General features: G+C 37.5%; 1 protein-coding gene across 1 annotated transcript in view; it reads left to right on the top strand.

Annotated features, from left to right (window-relative positions):
• Nucleotides 1-2,847: 2,847 nt before the first annotated feature.
• stk40 (serine/threonine kinase 40) overlaps nucleotides 2,848-11,380 on the top strand; it is a 30,690-nt gene continuing 22,157 nt past the window's right edge. Inside the window, exon 1 of the mRNA XM_088327070.1 lies at nucleotides 2,848-3,057. The gene's annotated coding sequence lies outside the window, so the exon portion shown is untranslated. The remainder of the gene's footprint in view (nucleotides 3,058-11,380) is intronic.

The raw sequence follows: 11,380 nt of genomic DNA, 5'->3' as shown, positions 1-11,380 counted from the left end.
TTTTTCCTTTCTTATTTAAAATCAAGTATTCAAGCCTTATCCGGAGCTTCACAGTGGTTTGGATTAGGTTATTAAGCAATGTTTTCCGTTAGAGGGCGCTCTTGCAAAAAACATGCTTATCTTTGAAAAACGTACAGTACAATACTTGTACAAAGGTCATGCAGTGTCTGATTGTAACTCCATACCATTGCACCATAGAATATTCTCTAGATGTCTTTGCATGTCTTTAATATCTCCATACAAAAGGAGCTACAAAACTATGCATTTCCGGGAAAGAACAATGATGGACATTTTTTAAATTGACATTTTGTACACATGTTTTTGACTTTGACAACTTCCTGAATTACAAAAATGCTGTAACAATATTGGTGCCAAATTTGAAGCCCTTTGCCTGCAAAAAAAGGCCGAATTATGACAAGTTTATAGTGGCCTATTTCGAGTCATTTGTCTCATTTTATTTATTTATCTTATGGAATGCAGATTTCAAAAATAGTTAACGTGTTGGAGGTCAATGCACTGCTGAGTCATAGTGAGTGAAACAAATCCTTGCCATTCAAAATGCTATTTCTTTGTAAACGGAAATGAAACTTTAATCAAGTTTAAAACTTTGTAACTAAAGTAACTTTTTTTCCACAAATAATTTTAAAGTATATCATCATTTCAAATTATATAATAAATTCTATTTGTAAAAATAATGAAACTTTGGTCATTAAGTAGCTAAAAGCAACCTTTTTGTTCCATGTGGAATTTATAATTATTTAACCGTCCCAAAATGTTTAATTTGATATTATTTGAAAATATTTCTAAAGAGCGAGAATACAATAAATTGTTGACCTACCAATTTTCAATATAACAAGACATCTGAATTTAAAAAAATAAAGTATTACAAACTATTGTCAAGTCAAGTAAAAACAAAGGATTTAAAATTATATTAACCTCTTAAAATACGTTTTTATTCGGTCACTGTCTTGTACTACGGACAGACTGAAGAGATCTTTTCTTCCTCATGCCATGAGGCTCTTTAACTCTACCTGGCAGAGTAAAAGCCCACAGTAAACCACACCACCTACATTGCATATTACCGAATCTTATTGCAATATGTATTCTGTGTAGCAATATTTAGTTATTCTATATAACACGCTACAGTGGGCATTTGCACGTCACACTGGGTATTTGTATATTGTATTATTTTTGCTTTATTATTGTATTGTTCTCAGCTCAGGGATGCTGCTGGAAATGTGAATTTCCCTTCGGGGATGAATAAAGTATCTATATCTATCTATCTATCTATCTATCTATCTATCTATCTAAAAAAAATGTATGCAGAATTTAAAAGTATATCAGCGTTTCAATATTATTTACCTTCTCTGTATTGAAACTATTTCTAATTAAAACAAAAAAATATTGATTATGGCTCCTGCAAATTTTCAACACAATAAAATAGGGAAAATTGTTACTGAATAACTACACTTGACTTTCTTTAAAATTATATCACCCTACAATTTTTTTAATTTGATATTTATTGGAAATATTTCTGAAGAGCAGGAATACGATTTTCAATATTATAGGAAATGGGGACAATTCTGTATTATGCAAAAATAAGCATCGAAACAAGATATTAGTCACTGAAAACTAAAAGTGACACATTTTCCATGCTAAATTTAGAAGTATATTGGCCTTTCTGAATATGTTTTTTAAAGAGTAAAAATAAAATAAAATGCTGGTGATGGCACATCCCAGTTCTCAACGTAAGAAATAGATACATTGGTATTATCATTATCAACTATCGGAAAATATTAACTAAATATATATGAGCAAGTAAGTGAAAATGATGCTTTTTTTCCTCGCAGAATTTTGCATTTAACCCTGCCAACGTATTTCATTTGATATTTAATGAAAATATTTCTACTAAGCGATGATAACATGAAATGCTGATTATGGCGAGTGGCATGGCGGATGAGTGGTTACCGCATCCGCGGCACAGTTCTAAGGTCATGGGATCAAATCCAACTACCTTTGCAGAGTTTGCATGTTCTCCCTGTGCTTGTATGATTGACTAGGTGTGAATGAGTCAGTGAGTTGTCTGTCTCTGTGTGCCCTACTGGCTGGCAACCAGTTCAGGGTGTCTCCTGCCCACTGCCCGAAGATAGCTGGGATGGGCTCCAGCACCCCCGCGACCCTACTGAGGATAAGCGGTGCAGATAATGGATGGATTTCTACTGAGCGATGATTATATAAAATGCTGATTATGGCGGGCGGCATGGCGGATGAGTGGTTACCGCGTCCGCGTCACAGTTCCGAGGTTATTGGATCAAATCCAGCTACCTGCGCAGAATTTGCATGTCCTCCCCGTGCTTGTATAATTGCCTAGGTGTGAATGAGTCAGTGAGTTGTCTGTTCTCTGTGAGCCCTGATGGCTGGCAACCAGTTCAGGGTGTACCCTGCTCACTTCCTGAAGATAGCTGAGATGTGCTCCTGCACCCCAGCGACCCTACTGAGGATAAGCGGTGCAGAAAATGGATGGATGGCTGATTATGGCACTCCGCATAATCAAATCTGGGGAAATCTGTATTTTTACTAAAAAAACATTAAAAACTAGTATACGAATAACGAAATATTTAGTACATTTTTACATCTTTATGTGAAGCTTCTGCTTTGTCCCAAAAAATGCCCCTTCCCAGTTTGTAATCTTTTTACACGATGATGTAATCCCATCCTGTTCCATTACGCAGATTGAAAAAAATGTCATCATCGGTGAAGCCTCCTACCTGTGATTGGTCGAGCTTAGCTGTCAATCGTGTGAAGAAAAAAACATAATGTGCGTCACTTCCGTTGTCAGGTGGCGCTGTCGCTGTGGAAAGATGCGATCAGCGGCGAGCCAGCGAGCTTTTCTTCCTTAATCGCTGCTTTTTGGCGACGAGAAGGAGGCCGAAAAACGGCCACCCGGTTCCGCCGACAAGCAGACCAAAACACCCCTACGAGAAAAATGTCGATGTTGTGAGGGCGTAGGACGACGCCTGACTTTTTTTTTTTTTAACCCGGCGGTTTCGGCTCGAGGTAAGCTAGCCTATTAGCTTTATGCTAGCCAGCTGAAACGTTTCCGACTTTGTTTAAATGGCCTCTCCTCCCTCGACTTGACGCTCGATAACTTGAGCCTTTGCTAATATTCAAAATTGATCAACCTGTTCAAGTATCATGAGTTTTATCTTATTTTTGTAATATGCACAGTCGACTTGGTGGTGCAATGCCCTCTTTTGTGTGTTTGTCTCTGCAGGTTAAGACTCGAGTAATTGTTAACTTTTTTTCATCCTCATTTTGAACCCAAAGTACTATTAAAAGTACATGTTTTTGTTTCATTTTTGCACAAGTCCAGTCTACAACGGTGTTAGTCGAAGATGTTTGAAAGGAATTTCAAATAAAAACGACTGGTTTTCAATTGCTGCGGGTTCAACATTGCTGGGACATTATATTATGTACAGCTAAATCATCTTCATTCTTTAGACGAATGCACCTCGTCACATGTCCTTTTTGGTTTGCACAAAATCAAGTGTTGTGCATGTATATCCACTGTAGTTGCCAAGCCACGTGCAGTGCAACACAAGGAGGTAGAGGGGATGGAAATTGCAACCAAATGATTAAGTAAATCTGGGAAAATAAAGACGTGTGCTTGACATTTTAACTAGACTATCTGTAATTGCATGTACATACACGGTAGTAATATTAAATTTTAAATACAATGGGAACCCAATCAATACTAACATCAAATTTGACCTATTTAGTCCGTGCAATTTGTAAATGAGTTCAAAGTTTGGAGTCCATTACTTTAACCATGCAACGTGACATGTCTTTTTTGTAATCCATTAAACCCAATGGTTGTCTCCTTTAATATGGCCTGCAGACCAAAAAGTAAAATAGTACTACAAATTAAAACTCTGGTCCCCAGTGTCCCTTATTTGGGCCACTCTTTCAAAATACCTTGCTTGTCGAGGAAAAAAATGTTCAAACCTCACATTGTTTATTTGCTGTTAACAGTGTCAATAAAATTGTTCAAACTAAAAAACACTTTAAAAAACCTTTTCCCTAAAACGGTATGTACCCGTGTTGCATGCATTCAAATATTTTGTTATTTTAAACCTATTTTTTCCCCTAACCTTGCATTTTTCTGCATTTGCATTGCTTTAACATGTACTTATTCTGTTAAGATATTTATTAAATCTCATGCTCCCAAAAACTTTTGCGATTTTTTTTTTTTTTTTTTTTTTTTTTTTTTTTATAAAGCAAATTATCAAATGTACTGTTCAAAAGCGGCGTAAGATGTTACTTTGCTTAATTGTGTTTTAAAACCAATTTGATGAAATGGTCCATTAATGAAATGAAATGAAATGATCTGCATTTCTATAGCGCTTTTCAAGTCAATGACTTCCCAAAGCGCTTTACAATGTGCTTCACATTTCCCAATAGCGGCCGTGCAGCCATGTAAGGCGCTAACCTGCTTATTGGGGGTCTTAGGGGTTCAGTGTCTTACCCAAGGACACTTCGGCATGTAACACAGACAAGCCGGGATTCGAACTGGGATCCCTTGATCCCAAGACGAGCGCTCTACCTCCTGAGAAATGTAACGTTAATGACTCCATGTATTTTTTACATAACTGCATGATAGGAAAAAATATATTTATTTCCCTTGTGACTCCGTATCAGCAGATACAAATCAATAACTGTTTTCCTCCGGCCTGCTCTGCCAAATGTTATAACTATGCGGCCTGCGACTTAAACGAGTTTGAACCCCCCTGATTTAACCATTTTAGTTTCTTCCTGTGTTTTACGTTGTGCAAGTGAGCTGAAGCAAGCATTGCATATTTCAAAGGAGCAACGTTTAGTGTTTATTTTCTTTATTTCCTGAAAGTCCGATTGCCGTTGTTATTTTATAAACGTATATGCAGTCTGTTCTTCCCCAGATCCATCACAGCGCAATACAAGCAAACAAAACCTAAAAAGGTATTGCCTATTTATAGAATAATTTGTTTTTATATTTTATTTCATTATTTTTGCACCATATGGCTGCGAATGTAATTGCATTGTTTTTAATTGCACCTATTTCGAATGCCCTTACAACTTAGGCCATTCTACAAATAATTATAGAGCTTGCAAATATTGTCTATCCTAATATTTTTTTATTTTTTAAGTCTTATTGTTTATCCTGGAGTGCTGTCTCTAATGTTTTTGTCAACACCGTACACTATGCTGTTTAATCAATGGCAATAGAATCTATTCTATTATATTTTTAGGTACAATGCAAAATTGAAAGATTGCAATTCATGGTATAAATAGTTTAGGAATATTAAGATCTTTCTGACAGTTGTCCACAAAACATTTGACCTGGGACCAGGTAAGGCTTCGTGGTATTGTCCTAGCTGTATTCCAGCTTAGATGCCCACGCTACACTCTTCTGCAGGCATGTGACTGCAAAAAAAAATCATTTGAGAATAAACACCTTCGACATATTTGTGTTCCAACTTAAATTACTCAATGTGAGCAGCACTTGCAGTGATTATTTCACTTAGGGACCTAAGTTTTACCTTTCAAAGGAGACAAAAGCTGTCCATATTCTTCAAGCAGTTTAAGAAAGGCGTTCGATTTCCTTTGGGTAAGGCTTGGATTGGGGCTTTCAAGCAAAATTTACAGGATTGTTTAAGAGGATAATATTGGTGATTAAACTGCTTATGAGTCATTTTAAAGGACCATCCATGCTAAATATAGTTGCTAGTAATGCGACTCCGTACGGGTTCACCAGGAAATGCTCCATGTGTGATTGTTGTTCTAAACCCCTTTTACATTGGGCTTGATTCTAAAACCCTTTTACATTGGGTTTGATTCTAAACCCTTTTACATTGGGTTTGACAAAATCCGTGGCAACTTTTTTACTGCATGTATAATTAAAAAAAGACACAATATCCAATTCTTTCTATATGTGTCTTTATTTCCGTTTACATTAGCATATAGCCTGGGTAAATATACCATAAGTAGTGTTGGAGAGACTAGAGTTTGGTTTAATCAATCAACTTAACACAATAACACTGACATAGTAAGTGCATATTATTATGGGTGTGTTAATTATGTCAAAATACGTCACTTCTTAACATTATACAAGTGCTCCAATTTTGAATGGTACGTATGTCTTGGCTAACAAATATAACACTCATTTTTATCAAATGACATTATCTTAGCTATACACGTTAGTGGCTAAAATGAATAAAAAATTGGAAGTTTTCATGGCGATGATTTGCTACAGGAGTACCAAACTTTAACATATTTATTACATAAAAAAGTAACACATCGTGCAAGTAAGATACTAGTTTGCAGACGTGGTTGGGAGCTGTCAATCTTAATCAACGTGCAGTCAATCTTATTCATGCTCAAATACACACAGTAGCAATGTTCCCTCTAATTTTCACAGGTCTGAGCGTTCACACAAAGTCTGTGAGCAACGCTTCAAACAACAGTTAGCAACAGCAAAACCAAGTGTGGCAACTAAGTCATTATCAAACATGTCCAAAACTTGACATCACGTTACATTTTTCTGAGTTTCCGGCAATGCAAAAAAAAAAAATCACTTTTGAATGAATTGAGTAATGTATTATTGCAAAGGTTGTACGGCCTACAAACGTCATTTGTTTTTACAACAATTCTTTCACAAGATTTCCCTTTTTTCCCTGGTATCTATTGTCGCATAATACTAAAAAAATTGGGGGCTTATTTAGTCTGTTGCGCGATACACACCTGTATTTAATCACATTTTTAGTGGAAGTACAATGTTGGCAACAAGATTGACTTGGTATAATTGGAAATTATTTGAATGCAACACAAACTTTTTCTCTTTTCGTTTTTTTCTATTTTTTTTTTAAATTCCTTTAAGAAAATCTGTTATTTTTTCCTAGCTGTTACTTTTTTCTTTTTGTTCTCTATTTCCTTTTTTCCTTTGTTTCTTTTTTTTCTGTTTTTCTGAATTTTTCACTTTCTTTTTTTCCCTCATCTTTTCACTACTTTTTCATTTTGGTATTTTTTTCTATTTTGTTCTATTTCCCCCCTTCCTTTAAGTCATTTTGTGCATAATTTTACATAATATTTGGTCATATAGGGATGAAAGAAGCACAAACAACCTGAAGAGCCGTTTAGGACCTGAAAGAGCCGGTTCCTTTTAGTGAGCCGAGCCGAAGAAGCCGGTTCTCGAAAAACTCTACTGACTTTACTCAACTTCGTTCTACTTCAAACTTGACTTCAAAATATCGCATTTAGAACACAACGTCAGGGGAACCCTTGTATTTTTACCTTCATGCACTGTAACTTTGACTTAATTCGCTTTTTATTAGCAATTTCGAGCCCTGATTTTTGTGAGCTGGCTATATTTTCATGTGCGCGGAAAATTCTGGGTAGTGCGCAATTGTGCACACACGCAGCATGGAGGGAACATTGCGCTGGATGGATTTTCTTGTGCGATGAGAATGTGCAGGCAGTGCGCGATTGCGCACGCGTGCAGCTTAGGGGGGAACATTGCACAGGAGTGCAACAAAACATTTTCAAAACAAAACTCGGACTCTGGACTCTGATGGACTCTCTAAAATTCAGAAGGATGTACAATCATAACCGGCCTTACACAAAGTAAGCATTTCGACAGATTATGGCCAAGCTCTCCAATGCCTCGCGCACAATAGGAAGAGATAGAGAAGAGACACAACCTACAGGGAGTGCAGAATTATTAGGCAAATGAGTATTTTGACCACATCATCCTCTTTATGCATGTTGTCTTACTCCAAGCTGTATAGGCTCGAAAGCCTACTACCAATTAAGCATATCAGGTGATGTGCATCTCTGTAATGAGAAGGGGTGTGGTCTAATGACATCAACACCCTATATCAGGTGTGCATAATTATTAGGCAACTTCCTTTCCTTTGGCAAAATGGGTCAGAAGAGGGACTTGACAGGCTCTGAAAAGTCAAAAATAGTGAGATATCTTGCAGAGGGATGCAGCACTCTTAAAATTGCCAAGCTTCTGAAGCGTGATCATCGAACAATCAAGCGTTACATTCAAAATAGTCAACAGGGTCGCAAGAAGCGTGTAGAAAAACCAAGGCGCAAAATAACTGCCCGTGAACTGAGAAAAGTCAAGCGTACAACTGCCAAGATGCCACTTGCCACCAGTTTTGCCATATTTCAGAGCTGCAACATCACTGGAGTGCCCAAAAGCACAAGGTGTGCAATACTCAGAGACATGGCCAAGGTAAGAAAGGCTGAAAAACGACCACCACTGAACAAGACACACAAGCTGAAACGTCAAGACTGGGCCAAGAAAAATCTCAAAAATCTAAGGTTTTATGGACTGATGAAATGAGAGTGAGTCTTGATGGGCCAGATGGATGGGCCCGTGGCTGGATCGGTAAAGGGCAGAGAGCTCCAGTCCGCCTCAGACGCCAGCAAGGTGGAGGTGGGGTACTGGTATGGGCTGGTATCATCAAAGATGAGCTTGTGGGGCCTTTTCGGGTTGAGGATGGACTCAAGCTCAATTCCCAGTCCTACTGCCAGTTTCTGGAAGACACCTTCTTCAAGCAGTGGTACAGGAAGAAGTCCGCATCCTTCAAGAAAAACATGATTTTCATGCAGGACAACGCTCCATCACACGCATCCAAGTACTCCACAGCGTGGCTGGCAAGAAAGGGTCTAAAAGAAGAAAAACTAATGACATGGCCTCCTTGTTCACCTGATCTGAACCCCATAGAGAACCTGTTGTCCCTCATCAAATGTGAGATTTACAAGGAGGGAAAACAGTACACCTCTCTGAACAGTGTCTGGGATGCTGTGGTTGCTGCTGCACGCAATGTTGATCGTGAACAGATCAAAGCACTGACAGAATCCATGGATGGCAGGCTTTTGAGTGTCCTTGCAAAGAAAGGTGGCTATATTGGTCACTGATTTGTTTTTGTTTTGTTTTTGAATGTCAGAAATGTATATTTGTGAATGTTGAGCTGGTATATTGGTTTCCCTGATGAAAATAAATAATTGAAATGGGTATACATTTGTTTTTTGTTAAGTTGCCTAATAATTATGCACAGTAATAGTCACCTGCACACACAGATATCCTCCTAAAATAGCTAAAAGTAAAAAAGCCCCACTCCAACTTCCAAAATATTCAGCTTTGATATTAATGAGACTTTTGGGTTCATTAAGAACATGGTTGTTGTTCAATAATAAAATTAATCCTCAAAAATACAACTTGCCTAATAATTCTGCACTCCCTGTAGTTGTGCAAGTACTTCTGAAAATCAAATAAAATGCAAATAATCTAACAAGTGGTGTGACATATCATTGGACTGATAACTGTGACGTCATATCTGGTATTGTCCCAATAATTATTGTGCATTACTATTAAGTAGTCTTTGAATCCTCATTCAGCATCAGATCCACAAGGTGGAGCGGAATTGAGTTTGAAAATTGTGACTTGTAATGGAATGTGCCCTTGTATCTACTGCCTAATCGAGGACATTACCAATGTGTTATCAGTTCCCGCAGACTTTCATTTTTTGTTCAAGACTCCTAGACGTTAATATCCCTTCGTTCATTCACAATTATCTGCTCACATCCGGTATGTTCTTGCAGCAAGGGGTCCTGTAGGCGAATGTAGCAGGACATCTCATGTGCTTCATTCTATTCTATTTCAGGGAGCCAGTGTGTCCCGTGGGCACCGGCATCACGCCTCTCTCTTTTTGCAATCACCAGTCTATCTCCCGCTTTCATTGCAAACACGATCTTCCAGGCTGGTTTGTGTCATAAGCAGCGTGCTGTCACCGCGCTGATGTCATCCAGGTCGTGGCACATGCGGCGGCATTGCTGACCTTTGCTTTTTAATGTGTGACAGGAAAGGATTCTATGGCGTCTAGTGGCTACTTGAAACTAGGGAGAGAAACCGGTTGCTTTCTTGCTGTGTTGTGTCGCTTCTCGGTGAATCATTTACATTGCCCCAAGGTGTTTGGATGATGATATTGCTCAAGTTGAGTTGTTGTGTTAACCTTATCATGTACACAAATTGCTAGATGCATGCACTTTTGGAATTCATCTCCAGAGTGCACGATCTTTTTGGTGCTGCACCAAAATGTATATTTGAGTCAAAACAAAGAACTGAATTGCATGGAAAACTGAAAATTAACACCAAAAATAAATACTCATTTTGCACTGACTGGCTAAAACGTTTGCAGTATCAAAATGATAAATACTTGATTGGCATGTTTCTAGATCTTAATTTTAGGTGTTTCATTTAGTAAAGGTGCTGAACAGAATATGGAACATTTCTACTGGCAGATGCCATTCTTTGGTTCATTTCATTGCAGCCTCTGTCAAGTTCCTTGTGCATCCAAGTATATGCATTTCTTAGACTCAAAAGAATAATTTATTTTTCTCATCTTTGTTGGGGTTTGGGCTGGTGTTAGGACCGTGTTAAAAACGAGTCTTTTCTTTCTTTTGCCATTTTCATACTACACTCACACAAACTGGAACAAGCATGAAGTCAATCTCATTAATGGCCGTCCTGAAAAATTGTTAAAACCGGATACACATTTCTTCTGAATTCATGTTCTACAAATGTACTGTACCATTTTTATTGTTGACCATTTTTAGACTATTAGGGGCCCATACAACATTGTTACTAAATATTTTGTTTTGTCTTCTGCTTTGTCATAGTTCCCTGAATGGGATTATGACAAACAGTCACTAACCAATACAAAAATCAACATATGTAATGACAAATACTCAATTTAAGTTCCTGTATATTCAAGTGATAATCGTTGTGACTCGGCATGTCTTGTTTCACGCTACCACAACTAGCTCATGGAGCATATTTTATAACATTGAATCCTCTTATGTCTGCATCATAAACAATTGGTTCAATTCATTGTGGTGATATTATTGTGCCTCCTGACTTATTTGGTAAATAAAGCTTTTTTTTTTGTAGTTTTCTGTAGCCTCTCAGTACAAATCATTCCTATACAGTAGAGGTCACCAATCTCTTTGAAGCTAAAAGCTACTTTTTTGTGACTTATAGTTCGAGCAGCTACCAGTTTGGTATTTCTATTTGATATTTCTAAAATAAAGTGTCATGCACTCATGTCAATACTGTGTTTTACCATGTTATTCTTTTTTTACCATGTTAATTATCTTAAGTAGGGTTAACATGGTCTCAGTCAACCACCACAACATTTGTATCAGGGCACCGAGTGATTTACGTGTATAAATTATAGGCTATTTTGAAAAACAATTTTGGAAGAATTGATCATGTATTTAAAGACACTGATCAAGTCAGTGATTTCTCATGCCAGTTAGAATAGACATTTCTTGG

The sequence above is a fragment of the Urocampus carinirostris genome, chromosome 2 (assembly GCF_059441175.1).
Source record: "Urocampus carinirostris isolate Australia breed hairy pipefish chromosome 2, RoL_Ucar_1.0, whole genome shotgun sequence".
NCBI classification, from domain to species: domain Eukaryota; kingdom Metazoa; phylum Chordata; class Actinopteri; order Syngnathiformes; family Syngnathidae; genus Urocampus; species Urocampus carinirostris.
The sequence above is the reverse complement of the archived record's forward strand: the minus strand, read 5'-3'. Positions and strand labels throughout refer to the sequence as shown.